The following is a 26,447-nucleotide window of genomic DNA, read 5'->3' as shown; positions in this document are numbered from 1 at the left end:
AGTGGTGAGAGATCTGAGTATAGAGATTTCAAGAATGCTTGTTTGCTTATGTTCTCCCTTAAACCTCATACCTATCCCACTGATAGAGCAAGGGTACTCACAGTTATATCCTATTTGAGAGGTGAGCCCCACACATGGGCCAACACTTACTTTGAGAATAACGATGATATACTTAATTCTTTGGAAAAAAAAATTTCTGCTATGGGTCAGCTATATGAGGATCCATATAAACAGCTTACTGCTGAAACTGCAATGCGAGGCTTGAAACAAAAGAAAAGAGTAGTTGAGGATTACATTGCCGAATTTAAAAAATGGGCGAAAGACACTCAATGGAATGACCTTTCACTGAGAAATCAGTTTAGATTAGGCCTTTCAGAAGGAATTAAGGATGAGTTGTCTAGATCTGAACTACCACATACTCTTGAGGCTTTAATGTCACTTAGCATAACTATAGACAGAAGACTGAGAGAGAGACAGCAGGAGAGATCATTTCATGAATATCCTGCAAAGAAACAAAATACACCCAGCCCCAGCAAATCAACTGCTGAACCTATGGATATAGGTTTTATAAAGGGACCATTAACCCCTGAGGAGAAGATCCGACGAAGGGCTAATAACCTCTGCTTATACTGTGCTTCAGACAAACACACTGTCAGGGACTGTCCTTCCCTCCTGAAACAAAACAAGGGTAAGATGTATAAAGAACCTTTTTGTTGTACCACTCAGGATCATGCTCTCCCTTACCTAAATTTATCTCTTCTTTTACAGTGGGAGTCACATCGAATCAACGCTCCCGCGATTATTGACTCAGGAGCTACAGCCTCCTACATAGATACTGTATTCACTAAATTCAATAAAATTCCACTTGTGCAAAAAAGGTCTCCTGTGTTATTACGTGGAATAGATGGTAATCCAATCACATCAGGTCCAGTTAAATATCAAACAATACCCTTACTTATTGTTACCCCAGACCACCATAGGGAGTATATGTCATTTGATGTAATATCATCCCCTATTTCACCCATAGTTCTCGGTATAAACTGGCTCCGAATTCATAATCCTGAAGTAAATTGGTCTAGCTCAACAGTCACATTTAATTCTACATTCTGCTCTACTACTTGTTTCCCAGCTACTATTTTGCAAACCACTGAATCCAATGAGACAATTCAAATTCCTGAGGTTTATAAGGATTATGCAGATGTATTCAGCAAAACCCAGTGCGACAATCTTCCTCCTCACAGGAAGTATGATTGTCCTATTGAGATCATACCTGGCTCTGAGATCCCCACGGGTCATATTTACCCACTCTCAAACCCTGAGTTAACACACCTTAAATCTTACTTAGATGAAAATCTAAGGAAAGGTTTCATCCGTCCCTCCACCTCTCCAGCTAGTGCTGGGATTTTTTTTGTTAAAAATAAGGATGGCTCATTGAGGCCAATCGTAGACTACAGACAACTAAATAAAATTACAGTAAAAAACAGATATCCTTTACCCCTCATCCCGGAGTTAATTGAAAGGTTGGAGGGAGCAAAATTTTTCACAAAATTGGACTTAAGAGGAGCCTATAATCTCATCCGAATTAGATCTGGAGATGAGTGGCTCACAGCGTTTCGAACAAGATACGGATTGTTCGAATACGTCGTGATGCCTTTTGGGCTCTGCAACGCGCCCGCAACTTTCCAGCACTTAACTAATGACATTTTTAGGGACATATTAGATGTCTTTATTGTCATCTATCTGGATGATATTTTAATTTATTCCAAGACCTATCAGGAACACATTTCCCATGTTAGACAAGTTTTATCAAGGCTCAGAGGTAACCACTTGTATGCTAAGGCTGAGAAATGCCTGTTCAATTCACAGACCATATCCTTTCTGGGATATGAAATTTCTCCTTCAGGTATCCATATGGAACAAAAAAAGGTTGATGCAGTTTTAAATTGGCCCATACCAACAACTAAACGTCAAGTTCAGTCCTTCATGGGTTTTGCGAATTTCTACCGCAAATTTATTAAAAATTTCTCCAAACTTGCTCTTCCTTTAACTGTTCTAACAAAAAATAATTCACATTTCAGGTGGACTAAAGAAGCACAATCCGCTTTTGATTTGTTCAAACAAAAGTTCACTTCAGCACCAATACTCCGTTTTCCTGACCCTAATCTACAATTTGTTCTTGAGGTGGACGCCTCAAATTCTGCTATTGGCGCTGTTCTCTCCCAAAGAGAAAACTTGTCAAAACCGTTACATCCTGTGGCTTTTTACTCCAAGACTTTGAATAGTGCGGAACAAAACTATCCTATTGGTGACAAAGAACTCTTAGCCATAAAACTCTCCCTGGAACACTGGCGACACCTCCTTGAAGGTACTTCCATTCCTACACTCATCTATACAGATCATAGGAACCTGCAGTACTTGAAGGCCACTAGAACCTTGTCAGCCAGACAGGTTCGCTGGAATCTCTTTTTCTCTCGTTTTAATTTCGTCATTACATACCATCCTGTTGGAAAGAACCAAAAAGCTGACGCACTATCCCGGTTACCCACAAGTCTTCCACATCAAAAGACCGACCAATCCATCATACCAAAAGAAAACTTAATTTCTTTTACTCTCGAAGTCTCATCTAACCTTAAAAAGGAACAGTTGGCCGACTCTACAAAGCCATCACACCTTCTTCAACTTAATACTCAAGGACTTTATTCTCATAATTCAAAGATATATGTTCCACCTTCCCTCAGACTCATTCTCCTTCAATCTGTACATGATTCACCTTTAGCTGGTCATCCAGGTATCCATAAAACTCTCGATCTAGTAAAAAGGGATTACTGGTGGCCTCATATGGCAACTGAAGTTAAGGACTATGTAAACTCTTGTCTTAATTGTACCATTTCAAAAAGGGATAAACACTCTCCCTATGGGTTGCTTTTGCCTTTGCCTACTCCAAAGAATCCATGGTCTGAGATTGCTTTAGACTTTATTGTAGATTTGCCAGTCTCTTCAAAGAATACCACCATCCTTGTCGTTGTAGATCTCTTCACGAAGATGTGCCATTTCATCCCCTTCTCCAAACTTCCTACCGCTTTGGAGACAGTACATTTGCTTCTCAAACATATTGTTAAGTATCATGGACTTCCCACTTCAATCCTCAGTGATCGTGGCAGTCAATTTTCTAGCAGACTATGGTACCATTTCTGTAAAACTTTATCTGTTGAGAGAAAGTTAACTACTGCTTACCACCCGCAATGTAATGGTCAAACTGAACATTGTAACCAGTGGTTGGAACAATTTTTAAGACTCTTCTGTTCCTCTCAACATCATCTTTGGAGTGACTTCCTGCATTACGCTGAATTTTGTTACAACAACACTATTCATTCCACTACTGGTCAAACTCCCTTCTTCGCAAACTACGGTTTTCACCCCAAGTTTCACATCCTACCATCTTCTACCGTTCCAGTATCTAGTATATCAGATTTGTCTGATTCCATCTCTTCCAACTTTAAAACCATCGAGTCCAACATCATAGCAGCAAAACAACTCCAGAAACAGTATTATGATCGCCGCAGAACTCCGCCTCCTGTCTACACAAAAGGTGATCTCGTCTGGCTATCCACCAAACACCTAAGTTTGAAAACCCCTTCGAAAAAACTTTCTCCGTTGTTCATTGGTCCATACCCTGTTGAACTCGTCATTAATGCCAATGCTGTCCGGCTTAAATTACCTGATAATTTAAGGGTTCATCCCACATTCCATGTATCCCTTCTCAAACCCTATAAGGATCTCAGGGATTTCTCTTTACAAACGTCTCTTCCACCTATTTCTCTCGACCCTGAAATGGAGTATGAAGTTCACTCAATCCTGGATTCCCGTTTCCGTAGGGGACGTATTGAATATCTTGTTCGTTGGAAGGGTTTCTCTACAGATGATGATTCCTGGGAACCAGCTACCAACATACCCGCTCCTCGTTTGATATCTCATTTCCACCAGAGACATCCGGATCGTCCTGGGCCTTGAGCCTCTGGAGTGGCTCCTTGGAGGGGGGATTCTGTCAGGATAATGGCATACTTATTCTCTGCACTGTCCCTTTAAAGCATCCTGCTCCCATTAACATCAGCCTATTTAAGGCCCCTCCCAGCATTTTCACATTGCTTAGTATTGAAGTTTGTTTTAAACCTTAACCTGAGCCTGCTCTCTGTGAGATTTATCATACTACTTCTGTTTGTTGGATTCCTCTACTCCACCTAACTGGATTTCTGTTGTCATCCTCTCCTACCTGCCTGCTTCTCCCTCAGAAGATTCAGCTATTTCAAAAGCCTCACTCCTACCTTTACCTCTAACCCAGTTTCCCCTGCAGCTCACCGGCCTTGGGATTCACTTTTCACGGAGCTCCGCTTCCTCATGCTGTGACGTCATCAGCCAGCTGCTACTGAGCTTCCTTGCTCCCTCTGGCAAGTCGCCATTACAACCCGGTCTTTGCAACTATCATTATAACAGTTCTGTTAGTGGTAAGCCAGTCTCTGAATTTTTACTTTGCTGCTATACTCTAAGATTAGTATCTCAGTTGCTGCTGTTATTTGTGTGACTTTTAGTTCATTCCCTCATATCCTGCTGTTTTACCGTAACTCTGTTCACAATAGCAACTGCTTATTTTTTCTATGATCATAGTACCAATTTTTCCTTTTTTACCTTTTATTAATGTTAAAATCTCAGGTTTATCTGGGCATACCCCTGCTGCATTTACTTTCTCACAGTGTCTACCCAGACACATGTGGCAGCCATAGGGAATATGCTCAATTACTGCCTGTATACTAAAACTATGCAACAAGGAATAAGGTTTTACATAGCTGCCTAATTCCTAAATTTTGTTTTACCTTTTCACTCTGTTGCAAACAACCATACAATTTTTATTGTTTTTTCCATTCCAGCAGTTGTGGTCCAAATAACTAAGCTGCACACATTTTTTCTTTCTTAGTTGTGCCTGACAGTCAGTCAGTGAAGTGCCACCCACCCACTGCGCTGCTAATTTCAATAATTATTAACCGGATTGGTCCGATGGTCCAACCTCATCAACCGTGTGATCATCTATTCAGAATCAGATGATCACATGATGAGTACCGGTCTGGTTAATAATTATGGTAAGGGCCTTATGGGACATAAACCACCTTTAAATTGTAATATAAAAATTATTTTTTTTTTTTAAATGTGCAATATACTTTATTTATTTTGCCCCCTTTTTCCAGAACAGAAAGAGACCATTGTACTACTGGTTAATAAGAAATGTGACTTGATTTGGCCAATTTACACAATGATTGCCACAGGGGGAGCTCTATTCAAATTTCATCCTAAAGATATTTAGCTGCTAATTGCATATTAATCCTAAATTCCTAACAGTAAACTGCCAAAACATTCACTTTAATTATTTATTTTCTTTGCTTGCAAATTCAATGTTGCTACTGAAATCTTCTCTGCTTACTAAATTAATTTTACAGAATGAGCAGCCATCTTGTGATTTTGTGCACAGTAAATATATTATAAGGCAGAGTAGTGGCCGCCCCCTCTGATGATAAACTTTGTGTCTGACTCGGTCAGTGTTGTAACTTTCTACTGACATCTCCTCTGCTTACTAAATTTAATTTTACAGAATGAGCAGCCATCTTGTGATTTTGTGCATAGTAAATATATTATAAGGCAGAGTAGTGGCCGCCCCCTCTGATGTTAAACTTTGTGTCTGACCTGGTCAGTGTTGTAACTTGCTACTGACATCTCTGCTTACTAAATTAATTTTACAGAATGAGCAGCCATCTTGTGATTTTGTGCACAGTAAATATATTATAAGCAGAGTAGTGGCCGCCCCCTCTGATGTTAAACTTCAAGTGTCTGACTGTCAGACACTTAAAGTTTAACATCAGAGGGGGCGGCCACTACTCTGCCTTATAATATATTTACTGTGCACAAAATCACAAGATGGCTGCTAATAGGGTAAAATTAATTTAGTCAGCAGAGAAGGTGTCAGTAGTAGCAACACTGACCGGGACCGTCAGGCACCAAGTTTAACATCAAAGGGGGCGGCCACTACTCTGCCTTATAATATATTACTGTGCGCAAAATCACAAGATGTTGGCTGCTCATTGTGTAAAATAAATTTAGTAAGCAGAGAAGATGTCAGACTCAGTAGCAACATTGACGGTCACTCACTCACACAGACACTTAAAGTTTAACATCAGAGCAGAGGGAGGGCGGCCACTACTCTGCCTTATAATATATTTACTGCTCACAATAAATCATCACACGATGGCTACTCATTCTGACTCTGACAACTTGTGTGACTGTGTTGGTGTCTCGACGGCTCCTCAGTCAGGGCAGGCAGGACCAGGGGGCAGCAGCTGCGATAGGCTCAGGCTCCACTCGCTAACTTGGCTCAGTGACAGTCGGTCCCAAACAGGCAGGAATGAGTGTCACTAACTATTTTGTTCCTGCCAGACTGCTCCTTCATTGTGCAGTAGACAGTACTGCAGGGCCAGGGAGTCAAGACCGGTGTTGATTGGCTGAGCCGGTCTCCTAGGGAAAATACGAGGCCTCATTAGAGATGCCTCTTTAACAGTACATGTGTAAAAATATTGCGCAATAGAGAAAAACCAGGAGCCAGTGTCTCTCTATTGCGCAATATTATAGAGTTGGAAATGTAAAAAAAAAAAAAAAAAAATTTTTTTTTTTAAATAAAATATTTTTTTTTTCATTTGCCCCAAATGGCAGGTGCGGCAGTGCCTCACCTGTCTCCTATGAGTGCACGTCACTGCTATGGGGCTAGTAGCCTACTTGGAAGGGAAACCATGGCGGTTTTATGCTTTTATGGGATCTGAAGTGCACTTGTGGGACATGCATAAGTCAGTATGTGAAGGCACTGAGTTTTGGTTGCCTTTATTGTAGTTCCACTCAGCAGTGTTTTCGTACTCTGAGCAGGTCCATACCCAGTTTTTTATTAGATGATTTTAGTGCTCCCCTAAGGGTTCAATCATCTGACTGGAAGGTGGGGGGTTAGCACAGTGGATTGTTATCGACACAGCAGCGGGGGTTTTTAGACATAACTCTGGGACACAATGTAGGTTCCCGATCCTGCCCTCCAGGGGACAGGTTACTACTTTCTAGGATCTTGGGAAGAAATGAACAGCGTCATGAGCTTTGTAGATGATAGGTTACCTAGGGGCATTATTTTTCCCATCCCTCAGGCAGAGAGGGGAAAAAGTTTTATTTCTGTAGTGCATCCCTAATTTTTAAGGGTACCTAATCAGATGGAGACCATCAGTTCCATTCTTCCTCTTGTGCAGAAAGGTCAATTCATGACCACCTTAGATCTACGGGACACACAGCTTCGTATTCCAAGTCTAAGGAATCATTTTTAGTACTGACGTTTTGCTTTCCTCGACAACCATTACCAGTTCATAGCTCTTCCATTTGGTTTAACTACAGATCCCAGGATCATTGCAAATATGCTAGGGACCCTGCTTGCTATAGCCAGACTGCAAGAGATTGGAGTGACAACATTCTTGTACAACGTCTTGGTTCAGGTGCCATCTTTACTTTAACGACATCTCACAGAGAAGTTTACTCTGGTATCTTCGGACACATGGCTGGAAATTAAATCTGGGAAATATTTCCCTCTCCCCCAACACGAGAGTAAACTTTCTGGGGATCACCATATACAGCATGCATATCTATCTCACAGATCAGCACAGGGAGAAGCTACAGGCTGCCTTCCTGACTTCTTCAATTTAATCCTCGGCCTTTGGTGGCTCAAGGCATGATGGTGGTAGGACTTACGGTGGCAACTTCAGATGCTATTCCTTTTGCTGGCTTTCATCTGAGACCCCTACAGTTATGTAGGCTCAATCAGTGTAACTGGAACCTCTTAGATCTATCTCAGACAATATCTCTGCATCCAGTGACAAGAGAGTCTCTTTCCTGGTGGCTGTGTCAGAAACCGTTCTTCAGGGCATGTGCTTTCTACGCCCATCTTGGGAGATCTTTTATCAGATGCGAGCTTGACAGGCTGGGGGGCTGTGTGGGATTCTCTGAGAGCCCAGGGTATCTGGTACCCAGAGGTAACTATACTCCCAATCATTCTGGAATTGAAGTCCATCTTCAATACTCTTCAGTCCTGGACCCAGTTGCGTTCCATCCGTTTTTTCTATTTCAATCGGACAACATCTTTATTGTGGCCTATGCCAGTCCAGGGCAGAGCTCACAGTTCTCAGACAATGAAAGAGGTGTCTTGTATCCTTCATTAAGCAGAGACATATCAATGCAAAATTTCAGCTCTCCTCATTCCAGGCATGGACAATTGGGAAGTGCATGGACAATTGGGAAGTGGTCACTAAACCAGGAGGTGTTTTGCGAGATCATCCACAGGTGGGGGTGCCCGGAGATCGGATGGCTTCCCGTCTCAATGCCAATCTACTGAGATACGGGTCGAGGTCTGAGATCCTTAGGTGGAGTTGGTGGACGCTTTAGAAGTTCCTTGGCATTTCAATCTGGTGTTTCTTTTTCCTCCAGTTCTGCTCCCACGAGTAATAGCTCGAATTAAACAGGAGGGAATTCCAGCGATTTTGTTAGCTCATTTTTTGTCCTGGCGTGCGTACGTAGGTTCCCTGGACATAAGGTGAAGACTCTGAGTATCCTTCAGTTTCTACACAATGGTTTAGAGAAAGGGCTGTTGGCTAGTTCTTTTAAAGGTCAGATTTATGCTCTGTTTTATTGCATAAGAAGTTGACTCGTTTGCCAGATGTGCAGTCGTTTGTTCAAGCTATTGCTAGAATTAGACCCGTTTTCAAAACTATTGCTCCTCCATGAAGCCTTAAAGGGCCACTAAACCCAAAATCTTTTTTTCATGATTCAGATAGAGAATAGTAATTTAAACATTACAATTTACTTCGATTATTTATTTTGCTTCATTTTTTAGATATCCTTAGTTGAAGAAAAAGCAATGCACAATCACATGAGGCTTCTATGTGCAGCAACCAATCAGCAGCTACTGATCATATCTAGATATGCTTTTCAGCAAAGAATATCAAGAGAATAAAACAAATGAGATAATATAAGTAAATTAGAAAGATGTTTAAAATTGCATTCTCTTTCTGAATCATGAAAGAAAAAATGTGTGTTTCATGGCCCTTTAATCTTGTTTTATAGAATTCTTCAACAGGCTCCGTTTGAGCCTATTCATTCTATTGATATTAAAGGGACAGTCTCAAGTAAAAAAAAAAAAAAACGTTAATGATTCAAATAGGGCGCATGTAATTTTAAACAACTTTCCAATTTACTTTTATCACCAATTTTGCTTTGTTCTCTTGGTATTCTTAGTTGAAAGCTAAAACTAGGAGGTTCATATGCTTATTTCTTAGACCTTGAAGGCCGCCTCTGCATTTGACAGTTTTTCACCACTAGAGGGCGTTCATGTGTTTCATATAGATAACATTGAGCTCATGCACGTGAATTTACCCAGGAGTGAGCACTGATTGGCTAAAATGCAAGTCTGTCAAAAGAACTGAAATAAGATGGCAGTCTGTAGAGGCTTAGATACAAGGTAATCAGAGGTAAACGTGTATTATTATAACTGTGTTGGTTATGCAAAACTGGGGAATGGGTAATTAAGGGATTATCTATCTTTTGAAACGGCAAAAATTCTGGTGTTGACTGTCCCTTTAAATTACTAGATTGGAAAGTGTTTATGTTAGCTATTTCTTCTGCTCGTACAGTATCTGGATTGTCTGCCCTCCAATGTGTCCTGCCTTATCTAGTGTTTTATTCGGATAAGGTTGTACTGTGAACAACATGTGGTTTTTACCTAAGGTTGTTTCAACTCACAATATTAATCAAGATATTGTTATTCTGTCTCGTTATCCAATCTTTCTTCCTCTAAGGAGAGGTTATTTCATAAGTTGGATGTGGTTAGAGTTTTGAAGTTCTATCTTCATGCTGCCAAGGAGCTTTGTCTATCTTCTTCCTTTTTTTATCCTGCATTCTGGTGAGCTCAGACATCAGAAAGCCACAGCTGTTATCCTATATTTCTGGTTCAGAAGTTTTGATTTATATGGCGTAAATAGAAGCGGGCCAGCAGCCTCAATCACTGATTACGGCACATTCTACTCGTGTGGTGTCTCTACCCAGGGCCTTTTAAGAATGAGGCTTCAGTTGAACAGATATGTAGGGCTGCTACTTGATCCTCTTTACATGCTTTCACAACATTTTATAGATTCAATGTTTTTTGTCTCTGCAGAACAATCTTCTGCATACATATTACAGTTCTACAATGTAGCTTGAGTAACCCAATCCTCTCTTTTCCCCCATGTGTACACACTTTGTTGCAAGAATGCTTAATTTTTTACACACATCATAAATTGGTTTAAAAGATTGGTTCACATCTTGGAGGAATCTATATGACTATGTAGCATTGTATGCTCCTGGATCAAGAATTTGTGTTTTCTTCTTTCATACGGTGATGAGAGTCCACGATCCATTGTTTGATATTCATTTCCTGGCCACTAGGAGGAGACAGAGACCCAACATACCAAAAGCTTTGGATACCTCTTACTTCCCTCACCTCAGTCTTGTCTTTGCCTCCACAGGAGAAGTTGAAGAATAGAGGTGCTCCAGATTCTTCATTGACAGTGTTTCTCAGACCCACTTGAGACACAGAAAGATACTACAGTACTGCAATCAGAAAGGCAATAGTTGTTTTTTTTCTAGATAAATATAGACTATAATTTGCATTTTAGAATGCCAAACCAAAGATGCAGACAAAGAAGATTTGACTTACGGGTTGAGAAAATTGTAAATTTTAACCATTTTATTAATAAAAGTCTAGATTTCAGAATAATTCTGGATTTTAGAATTCTGTATTTGTTCCTGTATAGAAACTCAACTTTTGTGTTGGAGTTGTCTGCTCTCTCTTAAACTCCTCCTTTTTTTTTTTTTTTTTTTTTTTTTAAATCAGAATAAGGCTGTCCTTTGCAGTTTTCTACCTAAAAAATGTTGTCCGGAAAACCTTAATCAAGAGATTGTAGTTCCATCTTTTTTTTTCTAACCTAAAGAATTCTAAGGAGACACATAATTTAGATGTGATAAGGGCTTTAAAGTTGTATTTACAAGCCACAGAAGTCTTTAGGCAGTCTACTAGTTTATTTGTTCATTTCTTTGATTCACATAAGTGTCAAAAGCATTTGATTCATAAAGCTTACTTTGAGGCGGGTGAGTCTCCCTCAAAATGTATTACGTCCTATTCCTAATTTTTGGGCATTCACAAATTAGGCTTCTGTGGAACAGATTTGCAAAGCAGTAGCTTGGTCTTCTTTACACACTTAGAAAAAGCAATCATCAAAATTGTAGAACTTTGTCAGAGGTGAATTTTGGTAGCAAAATCCTCCAGGCTACAGTATCTGGTAAATAGGTGGTTGCTTTAGTTTTGGTTTTTATCCCACACATTTTTCTTGTGAACTTCACAGCTTGAGTATTAATTCCCACACATATTGGCTTGTGGACTCTCACCAACTTATAAAATATCTAATCTTACATGATAAATTCCTTTCTTTCATGATTGTGAGAGTCCCCAAGACCCACTCTGTTTTGTATATTTAGTTGCCAGCAGTTCTAGTTTGCACCTCGTTTTTTTTTTGTTTTTTTTTCTTTTTCATCTTCTTGGATATACATTAGACTTAGACTGAGGTGTACAGGGAAGTGGGAGGGATCAAAAGCTATTGGTATGTTGGGTATTTTTGACTGCTCTTGGTGGTCAGGAACTGGTAAAATAGGGGAACTGGAACTCTTAGTTGCAGTAGAAGATTATGCTATTATCAGTATAAGGTATGATTCACATGACTGGGCATTTAACTTAGAGGGTTATATTTTATTTAGGAGGGACAACGGTAATAAAAAGGGGTTGAGGAATTTGCATGTGTATTAAACCTTCTATAGGGGAAGATATTTATGAGATATATATAAGGGGTGGGCAAGAGGTAGATCACGGTCTACCAGTGGACCACGAGTGAATTTTGAGGTAACCTCCTGGAAGATTTCAAAAGTCTGCATAATCGGAGAAACATTTCTCACACATATAGATTCTGAGTGAAGAGCCTCACCACTGTAGATGTATGAGAAATGTTTCTCTTATGCAGACTTTTGAAATCGGCTATGAGTCTATGACGGTGGTATGTGTACTTCAGCATGCGCAAAGTGGCTGTAGCTGAACTCGCTGCCCCAACTTTGGTTACTGCCTGTCCCAAACTCTCCTACTTTTTGTCTCAAGAGCAGTAAGCCCATAGTACAGACTCATGATGCACCAGGCTGAGATGCTGCTCGGTATCCCTGGGTTTGGCGGTTCCAGGTCCTGTTCTGTCTGATATTCTGCTTTCTAGTTCTGTCCCCTGTTACTTATCACCAGGCTCTACTGGGTGAATGGTCTGGTGTTGTTTTTTTTTTTCTTCTTCCAGGGTCTGTTACTCACCCTCAGGTTCTTTTAATTACTCTGTACCAGGCTTTGATGCTGCTCTCTGATACTTTCTCTGACACACTAATATTAGCTATACTCTGTGCTAGTTTCTGCAGCTTTCTCTCACCAAATTGTGCAGGTCAGTGCTCTTACTGCTATACCAGTCTCTGGTTGCTGTGTAAGGCTAGTAGCGGACGGATGGAGAGCAGCCAACAGGACCTGCCCCCTAATCAGTCTGTCATGGCATCCAGCCAAAAAAATTACTTTGTAGAATGAGGCTGTCTATGATTGGCTGAGAATAGTTAATTGTCATCATTGTACCTGAGCTGTGGGTTTCCCATGTGTTCCAGGCTTCACTACTCCACGAGCCGTCTTAATTGTGAGACTACTTATTCATACGCCGGCGCAGTACACAGATAAGGTTGCTTGATGGTCCCAGCGTGACGTAAAGAGAGAGCTCTCCCAGTAAGTAAAGAGCGCGGCTGTTTTTTAAAGCCGTATTATTTGTGGCAAAAATACAATTTTTAGCCAGCAGGTCCTATTTGAGGCAAAAATGCAATTTTCAACCAGCAGGTCCTATTTGTGGCAAAAATACAATTTTCAGCCACCGACGTATTTTTTTTTTTTAGTTGACCTTGCCTTACAAATGTCTGCCCACACCTGATATATATGATAATGTAGAGACCCTGTTGAAATAAAAAGTGGCTGGGATATATATATATATTTATTACTATGAACATGCTACAAGCCCCCCAACATTAGTGATATGGAGGAAACTCAACTACTAATGCAAATAGGAAAACCTGCTAATAATACCACTGCTGTAACGATGGGAGATTTTAACTACCCCGACATAAACTGGGCCAATGAAAGTAGTAATATAGCTAAAGGAGAGAGAATTTTAAATGTTCTCAAAGATTACTTCATGTCACAATTAATAGGGGAGCCAACTACGAATAAAGTTATATTGGATTTAATGCTGTTACACAATACAGAAATAATATCAAACATAGAAATCAAAGAAAATTTCGGTAACAGAGATCATAACATAGTCACGTTTGAAATAACTTTCCATAAGCAGTGTTATAAGGGTTCAACTAAGACTTTTAATTTTAATAAAGCAAAATTCAGTGATTTTAAGGAAATTGTTCATTAACAAATTGGGACAAAGTATTCTTGTAGCATGTTCCTAGTAATATTTTTTTTAGGATTCCCCCCCCCCACACACACACACTTTTTATTTCAACCCACAGTGTCTCTACATTACAACCTGTATAATCATACATATTTTCCCTTATTGTAGTTTTAATGTCAGGTTTAATATACATGCAGATTCCTCAACCCCTTCTATTACTCCTGTCCCTCCTAAATAAAGTATAACCCTCTAAGTTATCTGCCAAAAAAAAAAAAATTGCCAGCAACTTGACATATATAAAACTTGACTTTTATTGTGCAATTAACAATAAAACATAGAGGGATGGTACCCCCAGAAAAAAACAAACTGACGCGTTTTGGCTAGAGAGACATACTCATAATCCCTAAAATCAACTCACTCAAACTTAAAAACCCCTCGGTAGTGATGTCGCGAACCTTAAAATTTCGGTTTGCAAACGGCGGACTCGAACTTTCGCTACTGTTCGCGAACCGCCATTTACTTCAATAGGCAGGTGAACTTTAAAACCCACAAGGACTCTTTCTGGCCACAATAGTAATGGAAAAGTTGTTTCAAGGGGACTAACACTTGGACTGTGGCATGCCGGAGGGGGATCCATGGCAAAACTCCCACGGAAAATTACATAGTTGATGCAGAGTCTGGTTTTAACCCATAAAGGGCCTTAATCACCTAACATTCCTAAAAATTTTTTGAATAACGTGCTTTAAAACATCAGGTATGATGTTGCATCGATCAGGTAGTGTAAAGGTTATGCCCGCTTCACAGTGACAGACCAAACTCCCTGTGTAACCAACCGCAAACAGTCCATTTGCACAACTACAAGATTGATAGATACATAGATTACATAGATCAATAGATGCAATATACATATGATAGATACGAATTACATAGATCAATAGATGCAATATACATTTGATAGATACGAATTACATAGATCAAAAGATGCAATATACATTTGATAGATACGAATTACATAGATCAATAGATGCAATATATATTTGATAGATACGATTGATAGTGAGATAGATAAATAGATAGATTTGATAGATATATAATTTCCCTGACAGAGTATAACAATAAGACATGCGGTCTTGGACCCGTGGTGTGTTAAGTAGTACTATTCTTAGCAGTTTACTACCGCCTGCATTTTTGGAACAGGGAGATGGAAGAAGATGATTGGTCTGTCCTCCTTCTTCAAATTTGGCCTAAACACAAGTGGCTGTCTCAAATCAGTCCGGCCACGAGATAGATAGATTTGATAGATAGATATACATAGATTGATAGTTAGATAGAATCAATAGAAGATAAATAGATAGATTTGATAGATATATAATAATAAAACATGCAGTCTGGGACCCATGGTAACTAGGTTGTGTTAAGTAGTACTATTCTTAGCACTTTAACCCCTGTTACTCCCCCTATCGGGGGAGGTCTATATGGCCTGCATGATTACCCTGACAAAGTATAACAACAAAACATGCGGTCTGGGACCCATGGTAACTAGGTTGTGTTAAGTAGTACTATTCTTAGCACTTTAATCCCTATATGGCCTGCATGATTACCCTGACAAAGTGTTTTTTAAATATTTACACTACTGTAGATTACACTAGCAGACTGATGTTTCACAGTCAAAAAAGTTTTTTTTATAAATATTTACAATACTGTTATAACAAATATGATAGGTGGCACTAGTTGGCAAGTGGGCCTGGCACACACGCTGGCAGACAGGCAACTGCAATTCAATTGCACTAGCAGACTGATGATTCACAGTCAAAAAAAGTTTTTATTTTAAATATTTACAATACTGTAATAACAAATATGATTGGTGGCACTAGCTGGCAAGTGGGCCTGGCACACACGCTGGCAGGCAACTTCAATTCAGTTGCACTAGCAGACTGATGTTTCACAGTCACAAAAGTTTTTTTTTTTAAATATTTACACTACTGTTATAACAAATATGATTGGTGGCACTAGTTGGCAAGTGGGCCTGGCACACACGCTGGGAGGAAGGCAACTGCAATTAGATTACACTAGCTGACTGATGTTTCACAGTCAAAAAAGTTTTTTTAAAAGAATATTTACACTACTGTTATAACAAATATGAGTGGTGGCACTAGTTGGCAAGTGGGCCTGGCACACACACTGGCAGGCAACTTCAATTAGATTACACTAGCAGACTGATGTTTCACAGTCAGAAAAGTTTTTATTTTAAATATTTACAATACTGTTATAACAAATATGATTGGTGGCACTAGTTGGCAAGTGCGCCTGGCACACACGCTGGCAGGCAACTTCAATTAGATTACACTAGCAGACTGATTTTTCACAGTCAAAAAGTTTTTTTTTTTTAAATATTTACACTACTGTTATAACAAAAATGATTGGTGGCACTAGTTGGCAAGTGGGCCTGGCACACACGCTGGGAGGAAGGCAACTGCAATTAGATTACACTAGCTGACTGATGTTTCACAGTCAAAAAAGTTTTTTTTTTAATATTTACAATACTGTTATAACAAATATGATTGGTGGCACTAGTTGGGAAGTGGGCCTGGCACACGCTGGCAGGCAACTGCAATTCAATTGCACTAGCAGACTGATGATTCACAGTCAAAAATGTTTATTATTTTAAATATTTACAATACTGTTATAACAAATATGATTGGTGGCACTAGTTGGCAAGTGGGCCTGGCACACACGCTGGCAGGCAGGAAACTGCAATTCAATTGCACTAGCAGACTGATGATTCACAGTCAAAAAAGTTTTTATTTTAAATATTTACACTACTGTTATAACAAATATGATTCGTGGCACTAGTTGGAAAGTGGGCCTGGCACACACGCTGGCAGACAGGCAACTGCAATTAAATAACACTAGCAGACTGATGTAAAAGTTTTTTTTTTAAAAAGTTACACTAATGTTACAACAGATAGGAGTGGTGGCTCTGAGGATGGAAGTAGGCACAGTATATGCTGGCAGCCTGACACACAGGCTGGCACTAGTGGCAGGCTGGCCTGGCAACTAAAATTAAATAACACTAGAAGACTGATGTAAAAGTTTGTTTTTTTTATACAAAATTTAAACTAATGTTACACCAGGTAGGGGTGGTGGCACTGAGGATGGAAGTAGGCACAGTATATGCTGGCAGCCTGACACACAGGCTGGCCTGGCAACTAAAATTAAATAACACTAGAAGAGGACTGATGTAAATGTTTTTTTTTTTTTTTAAATTACACTAATGTTACACCAGATATAAGTGGTGGAAAACAGAGCAATTAATCACAGTATATGATGTGGGCCTGACACACAGGCCTGATAGAAAATTAAATTAGATTACACTAGCAAAATGATGTAAAAGTTTTTTTTTTTTTAAATTTACACTTATGTTAAAGGGCCACTGTAAGTAAATATTTTCTATGCCTGTTACTAACTAACTACCCCAAATACGCTTTTTATCAATAGCATTTCATTAACATATCTCTACCGTATATCAGAAATCTTGTCTGCAAATTTAATTGTTTTCCAAACCCACTCCGTGGGTATCCTTTGCTCTGTACCAATCCGTTTACAATACCTAGGTTTCAAAATGGCGCTTTAAACACAAACTTATTGGTTTAAGTATTTTGAACATGCAGTGCTGAAAATAGTGGGCAGGATAATGTGACATCATCGGCAAATAAAAGATATAACTTTTTTAGAACGTTATGAAACTTTGTTTTGGAGAAAATATAGGTCAGTAGGTTTTAATTAATGTTTATTAACTTTAATATGTTAGTTGTTTATCTTAAAAATTATAACAGAAAGTAATCCTTTAAGCAGATATCAGTGGTGGCACTAATCACAGTATATGCTGTGAGCCTCACACACAGGCTGACAGCCAGGCAAATGCAAATAAAATTACAAATAATAAAAAAAAAAAAAAGTTCTAGCCCTAAAAAGGGCTTTTTGGGCTGAAGTTCTAGCCCTAAAAAGGGCTTTTTGGGGTGCTGTCCTTACAGCAGAGATTAGATGAGTCCTTCAGGACTGTAGTGGACACTAAATACACTAGCCTAGCTATCTATTTCCCTATAAAATCACCAGCAGCAGCACTAACCCTCCTCTCACTAAGAATGCAGGATCGTAATGAATCTAAAATGGCTGCTGCCCAGGAGCTGGGAGGGGTCTGTGAGGGAGTGTCTGCTGCTGATTGGCTCAAATGTGCAGGCTGTGAGATACAGGGTCAAAGTTTCCTCAATGATGACGAATAGGGGGCGGATTGAACATCGCATATGTTCGCCCGCCGCGGCGAACGCGAACAAGCTAAGATCGCCGGGAACTGTTCTCCGGCGAACAGTTCACGACATCACTATCCCTCGGTGGAATCATCATTTAAAATTTAAAGGTACAGGGGTATACACTTTTTGTTTCACATGAAATACATTTTAACATTACTTTATAATTATTAATAAACCTCAGGTATTTTGCATAGATATATGTGCAAAAAACAATTCATGTGTAACATCAAATCATTTGAACAAAAAAAAATGGAACAATATACCTATGAAAAGGATACGTTATGTGGATTCTAAAGAACAACAGTTTAGTCTATCAATGATACATATCCACTATCAGCTCAACAATAGCTAAATCTGGACAATTTGTCAGATACATCCATTCCTAAAATAGTAACATTCACACATATGTGCACCTATATGACTCAACCAAGGGATTTATCTGTATATATAAATGCCTACATATGCGTGTGTGTGTGTGTGTGTGTATATATATATATATATATATATATATACACACATTCATATTTGTTTGTCCAAGAGCCCAATCTGATACAGATTAGAAATACTACCCAAGGGTGGGCCATAAAGTGTACATAGGAAAAAACATGATAAAGAATATGGAACAGAATGTGACTGGACAGAGGTGGGATTGTGCAAAGGCAAATCCAAATAAAAACAAAACTAAGGTACTCACAGAAGAGTGAAGGGGAGAAAAATCAGCACCAGTAGTTAATAAAATCATACTCAGAGTTCAGACCAAAAGGTGTCTTGGTCCGAAGCCTGAAGATCCAATACATTTCTTGCCTGGATAATATTTTGTACTTGTCCCCTCCCGTCTTCTGTGCCCGCAACCTCTCAATGATCCACAATCCTTTCCATGCCTTTTTACAAAATGATCCACCAGAGGTGTACTAATCTTGCCTACATTAATTGTGGACGAATCCGTGAGCGCACCTCTCTGGTAGTTAGTCCTACATACTGTAGGTTGCAAACAGAGCACCATAGCAGGTAGATACAATAGGTAGATCTACAATTAAGGCAGGATGCCACATCAAAAACTTGCCTGTTATAAAGGATCAAAAGGTTGTATCAACATGGACATATTCACAAGCTTTACATTGTTAATAGCCACACTTGAAGGGACAGTCAACCCAAAAAACGTTTTCAGTTATACATATAAACTTTCCATGGATGATCATTTACCAATGTAGCCCAGTTTTCTAATATATAGTGTTTGTCAGTAAACTCACTGTTCACGCCGCAGTCGTTTCAAAATGTCCATTAAGCCCCTCCCCTTTTTTGTCATCAGTGACATCAGCATGTTCTTGTGATTTGTGTAACTTTTCTGTCCTACTCGTAACCGGCTTTTGCGCATGTGCAATGCACCTATTGTATTGTATGCTAACCCTCTGCAACCCTCAGTCAATGCCTAACAATAAAGGTATTTTATTTAGCTATGGAGCTGGCACTTATATAATTCAATGAGAAGGATACTGAAAAAGATGGTATCTTTGTATCCTTATTAGCTGTATATACGTGTATAAGAAGGTTATTCCTTTAGGATTTTGCTGTTGGACGGGTGTCCTGGGACAGATAGCCACCCTCACTGGTATGCTGCGTCTTCGTTTTTGCACCCAGACTGCCAAGAAGGTGTGTGCTGGTACAGCCTCTGAGGTGTAAAGCTGATGTGGTGCCACTTTTTAAAAAGGGAAGCAGGCCTGACCCAGGAAGCTATAGAACAGTCTGACATCAATAGCAGGGAAGATACTTGAAGGGATAATAAGGGTTTATATTTTTGAGTATATTTGTGTAAACAAGATTATGAGTTTAAATCAGCATGTTTTTAAAAAAAAAAACTTTTAAAGGCTTTATAGAAATCAATATACAACAATTCAAATAATTTCAAACTTATCAACTTCAGTAACAGTTTTATGGGTAAACGGACAGATAATTTGGGGTTGTGCACCCAAAGTCTTTAGTGCAAAGTCCAAGGACAAGTAGGTAGTTTAAAGGATAAGTAGTTTCCTTGGGAGTTGATATGAGGTCCTTTTCATTTAGTATTATACACTTGTCAAGGTATATGTGGGGTAAATAAATATATATATTTTAATCATATATTTTAAGGCTATACAATACAATTATATTTATTCAGCTCTGAACTGGTCAACAGAAAGGACTCATTTCTGTCAGACAAACTGGCTTCAGACAGATTTGGTTCTCCCCCCACTTTCTCAATTGCACAGGAGACTCATAGAGATTACTTTGAAGGAGACATTCCTGGCTAAAATGAGAACAATAGAACATTTGGTTAAATTAAAATATAACACAGTTTCAGAAACCATCTGTGTGATTTCCTGGGAACCAATGTTAAAAAAAACAGCATTCTGATACCTAGATCAGGATACATGCCCATATATGGGTTTCCTCCAATGGAGATGCCGATCCAGCTGAAGAGATGTGAAAAATGCGAGCATTTTTCAAAAGGGACTGATAATTAGCACAAATTTGTTGAGTGGCTCATGCTGTGTGGCTACTAATACTGGAGTATAAACATATACGTCTGGGGTTAGGATAACATAGAGAAAGCACATGACTTACATGTTTCCAACAACTGTATTTAGATTTCAAATAAAATATACTAGGAAAATAAATACAAGATACTGCATAGAAATGGATGTGTATATGTGTATTGTATATATACATGCATATTTTGAAAGCATGAATATCTTAGCCTCTGTGTGTTTAAGAACATGAATAGATGTTTATGGACCTGAAGAGAAGTGATTATTAACATTTATTTTTATTTCAGATCTACATAGACAGGATTCATGTATTCAGGAAGAAATACACAGAAATGTAACATGCTATATCTGAATGAATGCAGTATATCAGGAGTTTTAAATACTACCAATCTGGAAATATAAAAATAGGCTGTTATTTCTATAGAAATGCCAGGATACTGATAAAATTATAATGCATTTTAAACTAATAATTAGCAGTATTTAATTGCCTTAATATAATAAAATGTTAATAATATAAAACATGACGTTTCATATAAAAACGATCAGGAAATTGATCTGATGCTGCTTCACCTATAATTAATATTGGGAGAGATTAATACAAGAAATTATGGCAGTTATTACATAGTTTAAAGAAATAATAATTTCACTGTCTAAAAATGCTGTATTTGTTTGTGTTGTACTGTCTGCTGCCACCTGGTGTTATGTTGCGAGAACTACAGCCAGAAGGCTTTTTGGCTGTTAAAAATGAAATTTCCAAGGGCCAATCCGATTAGACTTCCCAGGTAACCAATGGGAAGGTCAGCTCCCGTAGTGCCACCCACATGATGTCATCAATGATTGAAAACATATATAAGTAAGCAAGAGAGAGATAGAGAAAAAAAAGGCTGTTTTAACTTTGGATGATATCTGCTGTTGGGCATTTTGAAACCATTCTGAACAAGCTGACTACCTCTTTCTCATTGATTGCAAAAAATTACTTATCTGTCTTTTGAGATGAAACAAGAAATTTCTGGTAACTGAATTATCGATTTTGATCATTTTGGTAAAGTATAAGAAAAGGGCTGCTAATTACATGTGGTATTTTAAAGTCACTGCAGTTTAAATTACAGTTAATAGATTTAAAGAGCAGGTTGTACTTTTAAACTGTGTGTCATTTTTTTTAGATAGTTCTTAGCTGGCCTGTTTGTATGCAAAAACAATTTAAAATAAGTATTCATTGTTGCTGGGTCTGGCAGAGTCAGAGAAATAAATTGTATTTTAAATTGGTAGTCACAGCCTATATATTGTTTAAATATGTGTCTGATTAGCTAAGTAACTCATCTGTGCAAGTTCTGATATTGTAAGTTAATTCTGTATTAGGATAAATTGCAGTTAAATAGCAGAATATATATATATATATATATATATATATATATATATATATATATATATATATATTATCCTATTGTTTATAAGCACAGTTTAGAATTGTATTGCTTGGATGTTAGAGGTTTTTAGTCCCATTGTGTTAAATAAATAAATAAAAGGCTATTTGTAAATAAGGCTGAATTGTGAAGGTATATTTTCTGGGTTTTGTAAGAAGGATATCATATCTTAATAGTTGGTTTTCAAGCGCATATAATATTATTTCATATTCCTTTTATTGCAAATATATTTCAAAAATGTTCATGGATATTAACTAAATAAAAGAGTTCAGGTATTTATATTAATTGTATTGTTTCTAGTAGATGCATGTTGATTAAGGGTTTCTATTTTTAAGGAAAATTATTATTTGTATTGTGTTATAACCCTGCCATAAGCTGATATATTATTTGGAGAGCACTACTAAGATTTTCATAAATATACTGACATAATATATGGAGGCACCGCTGAGATTTAATAATATTCATCATATTTGATATAATATATTTGTAGTAAATAGAAATTATTATAAAAGAGAGAAAAAGTTTCATATTTCGATATTAATATTTTGAAGATATAATTTTTGAAAGGTTGAAATATTGATTTTCATATTTCGAGATTGATATTAATATCTTGAAATATTATTAAAGATTCATTTTTGAAAAATTTATAAAAATATTAATTTTTCATATTTAAAAATTAATCAAAAATATAAATTTTTCATATTTTCAAAGTTAATCAAAAATATTAATTTTTCATATTTCGAAATATTAATTTTTCATATTTCAAAATTAATACTATTTTTTTTTTTATATAATTTTTTTTTCTCTCTTTTTATTGGTAAAAAATTGTATTAGCGTTTTAATTTAACTGAATACTAAACCAATTTAATAATGTCTGTAGCCAGAAGTGACTCATTTAATTCTATACATAGCGATGAAATTGGTCCCATTACAATACCCATTACTAAAGGTCAGGTCCTTAAGAAAGATATCTTAAGTTACATTAAAGGGAAGTTAAATATTGCTGGTGAATTAAATGATTTTATGGATATGCTTGAAACTAGGGCTAAAGCTATTACCGTTAACAATAATATGTGGAATGAAGAAAATGAATTCTTCCAGGAATTATTAATGATTAATCAATGCAAGGCTCTCAAAAAGCGAGACGAACTAATACTAAAATCCTGGCCCCTTTTAATATGCATTATTGACGAAATGTCGTTTTGTTTCATAGACAAACGATTGCAAATACAGGAGCTAGAAAATAGTATTCGTTCCTCACGCAGACGCGAAGAGGGTTTAAAAATAGCCAAAAATAAAATGGATGAATTTGCCCAAAACCTAGCCGCTTTAGATAAGCATAACATCAACTTAATCGCACAGATACAAGATTTAAATAAACAGCTTGCGCAAAGCCAGAGAGAATTAAGCGATTTAAAAAGGTCATATCGCCATAATGAAAACCCTTATATTAACAGTGAGAATAATGCAGATAATGCTAACTCCTTTAGCGAACGCGTCAGGGACGAGGTACAGAAATATATGGAACAGTATAGACAAATGACCCCTAATGGGTCAGAAATAGATTTCCCAAATAGGCAGTCACCTCATGATATAAATACAGAGGACTGCTGTAACGCAGCTGGTGCGGGGGAGGGAAACTCTAACAGAGACTCCCAAAGTAAGTCTGATAAAGTCTATGATTCCCATAAAATAATCACCTTCGTACAGCGCGCAGTACCTATATTCTCCAATAAGGGAACAACATCTGTAATGGATCATTTAGAGACTTTTGAAAATGCGTTGGCTATAATGAATATTACAAGTGAGAAATTGAAAATTGAATTTCTGCCCTGGGTATTTGACAGTAAGCATCACAAATTCTTTGCTTCACTAAAGGATATGAATATTCATTCCTGGAATGGGATAAAACGACAATGCAGAAAAGAATTCGGGCAATATCGCACTAAAACTGCAGCGAAAATAGCGGTATATGGTTTAAAATGTCGTGCGAATCAGAGTCCAATCGAATTCCTTTCTGTATTGAAAAATGCGTACAGTATGGCTGAAGATAATCTCAGATTTCATGGCTCAGAATTTGTAAATTTATTTTTTGAAGCACTGCCTATACCCATCAAAATCAACTTAGCTAGAGATTTTGATGAGGGCTGATCAAAGAGAGTACAAAAATATACTCTATTCAGTAGTCCAGTGAGCAGGGGGTTAAAAAGGAGTCAAAACCCAAAATTGTAGCAGAAACTAGGGTGTCATCTAGCCCCCTCAATTTGGAGTCTAAACAGAGAACCTAGGCGGAGGTGGCCAGTCAAAACAGGCCATCTCCACAGAGGTTTAACTCTACCCCCTCCCCTACACAGGTTGAGGAGCAGGGAGACTATAACCAAAGTGGGGGACATAATCAGGTGAATAATTACTCACAAAGAGAATACTCACCAAATAATTGGTATCCGCGCAAGGGTAGATACAATAGACGGCGAAGATATTCTCAGGGTAACCAGACACCCCAGGTATATAATGCTCCCCAAGGTACTAATACTGAGCAAGCTGAACCCCAGGGGCAACCATACCAGAATAGAAATAGCGGCCCTGATTCTGAGGGAACCCAATGGTCCAGGAATCATTATTATGGGGCACCAAGAGATAGGCCCAGGGGTAGAGGTAACTTGTACAATCAGGTAGATATGCTGTTTACCCAGTTAAATCGGTTGAGCGAACAATTCGCTAATATGAGTCAAATTTCTACGGCTCAGCAACCGAACAATACTTTTTTAGGGGTACAGCCAGTGGTCAGCAGTGGACCACAGGCACAGTCATAAATACTGCAGTGTCACCTAAAGGGGAGGGGAGAGATATACAAAACGTAGTAATAAATATAAATGATACTAATCAAAAACGGACAATTTAGCTGTGATGACAGGCAACCTCATCCGGGAAAAATTAACAAACCTCTTCCCTTGCAGCACTCTCTTAACCTTATCTCCACAGATGCAGTACACAAGAATCCAGCCGAACCTGTCATAGAGGAGACCGGTAGGTATGAAGCTTCTTCTGCATCGGAAAGCATGTCAAACTCAGGTAACACGTGGCGAAGCCCACAAATGTATGATAACGCCAACTTTATGTGTGAAATGGTAGAAACTGCAGGAAGGTATTATGTATTAGTTGAGCTGCAAGATTCAGTCTCCAACCCTATCATGGGATTAATTGACACTGGATCCCAGGCAACTATCTTATCCCACAGGTACTACACACAGCTAAATGAGCTAACACCCCACAAACCTAAAATAAAAGAATTTGACGGTTCTCTAATAGGTGTTGGGGGTGACTCCCTAAAAGTCTACGGTACTGCCTGGTTAAAATTTAAATTGGGGAACAGGGTCATAAGACACCCTGTCATTATAGTGGATCTGCCAACTGATCGTTTAATTATTGGTAGTGATCTCCTGAAGTGATTAAGCACCATAACTGATTGCATAAATAATGTAATTTGGTCACAAGTTAAACGGCCTATCAATTATGAAAAATCTGGTATATCTCGTACCCGACATAGCTGTCACGTGGTGGAAGAGAAACCAGATGCTGTGGAGATTCATTTCAGGAATAACTCTGTACCTGAAATCACTATTCTACAAATAGATGATCAGACTCCTTTTAGTGGCTCTGATGGTAATAATTTTAAAATATCGCCTGGAAAGATAGCGAATATTTCCCTAGATGGCGATGTATTAACCATATCACTCCACAAGGGGGATCATAAAATCCCTAAGGGGAGAGGCCACGCTCAATACCTCACAGGGATTGAGAGAGTTAAAGAGGATCTATTTATCCCTATACAAGTGCATGACCTTGGTAAAACCAAGTATGCTAAACTAAACTTATAACAGGAAGCTAGCTATATAAGCAAAGGTTTATTAGCGCAAATAGCTGAACCTAAAGTGATTAAATATCTTTCTCCCCAAGACCACTGTGTCAATGGCCTGGATGACAGGTCTGAAAGCTATAACATCACAGCTAAGTGCTTATTATCTATCTCTATTGGTAATAAGTCAATGAAGCACCTGTTTTTAGTTTTAAATACTCCCCATAATCAAATATACATTGGCAATGATATCTTACATAGATATGCCATACAAATAGATTTGATTAACTCTTGCCTCTGGAGCAGGTTAAAGGGGGACCCTGAAGTATTTCAGGATGAAAATGCAGCCCTGAAATCAAACCAGCAATTACCATATCCTGTAAATATGCAGGTATCTAGCGATGTCATAATTCCTGCTGGGGCTGATAAATTTCTTTTACCCTTACAGGTAAAGAGAGGTCAGAAATTAAAAACTTCTGAAACACTGATTTGCCTCTCCCATAGAATACAAAATCTGGGTGTCACAGTGACTTACACTCCTATGGTGAATATTGGAACTGTTCCAATACATATTGTTGTGCATAACATGACCCCACAGGATATAACATTATCCAAGGGAACTACCATAGGATATGCACTGGAATCAAGTTATTACACTTTTGGATTCCAGAATAATGTAATTGGGCTAATACCTGAAGGATACTTAACTTAAGAACAATTAA

The 26,447-nt window shown here is 38.1% G+C and overlaps 1 long non-coding RNA gene across 1 annotated transcript in view; it reads left to right on the top strand.

The window, feature by feature from the left end:
• Positions 1 to 3,328: 3,328 nt before the first annotated feature.
• LOC128638697 (uncharacterized) overlaps positions 3,329 to 26,447 on the top strand; it is a 56,425-nt gene continuing 33,306 nt past the window's right edge. Inside the window, exon 1 of the long non-coding RNA XR_008399117.1 lies at positions 3,329 to 4,502. This is a non-coding gene — a long non-coding RNA (uncharacterized LOC128638697). The remainder of the gene's footprint in view (positions 4,503 to 26,447) is intronic.

Source organism: Bombina bombina, chromosome 8 (assembly GCF_027579735.1).
Source record: "Bombina bombina isolate aBomBom1 chromosome 8, aBomBom1.pri, whole genome shotgun sequence".
In the NCBI taxonomy this organism is placed as follows: Eukaryota; Metazoa; Chordata; class Amphibia; order Anura; family Bombinatoridae; genus Bombina; species Bombina bombina.
The sequence above is the reverse complement of the archived record's forward strand: the minus strand, read 5'-3'. Positions and strand labels throughout refer to the sequence as shown.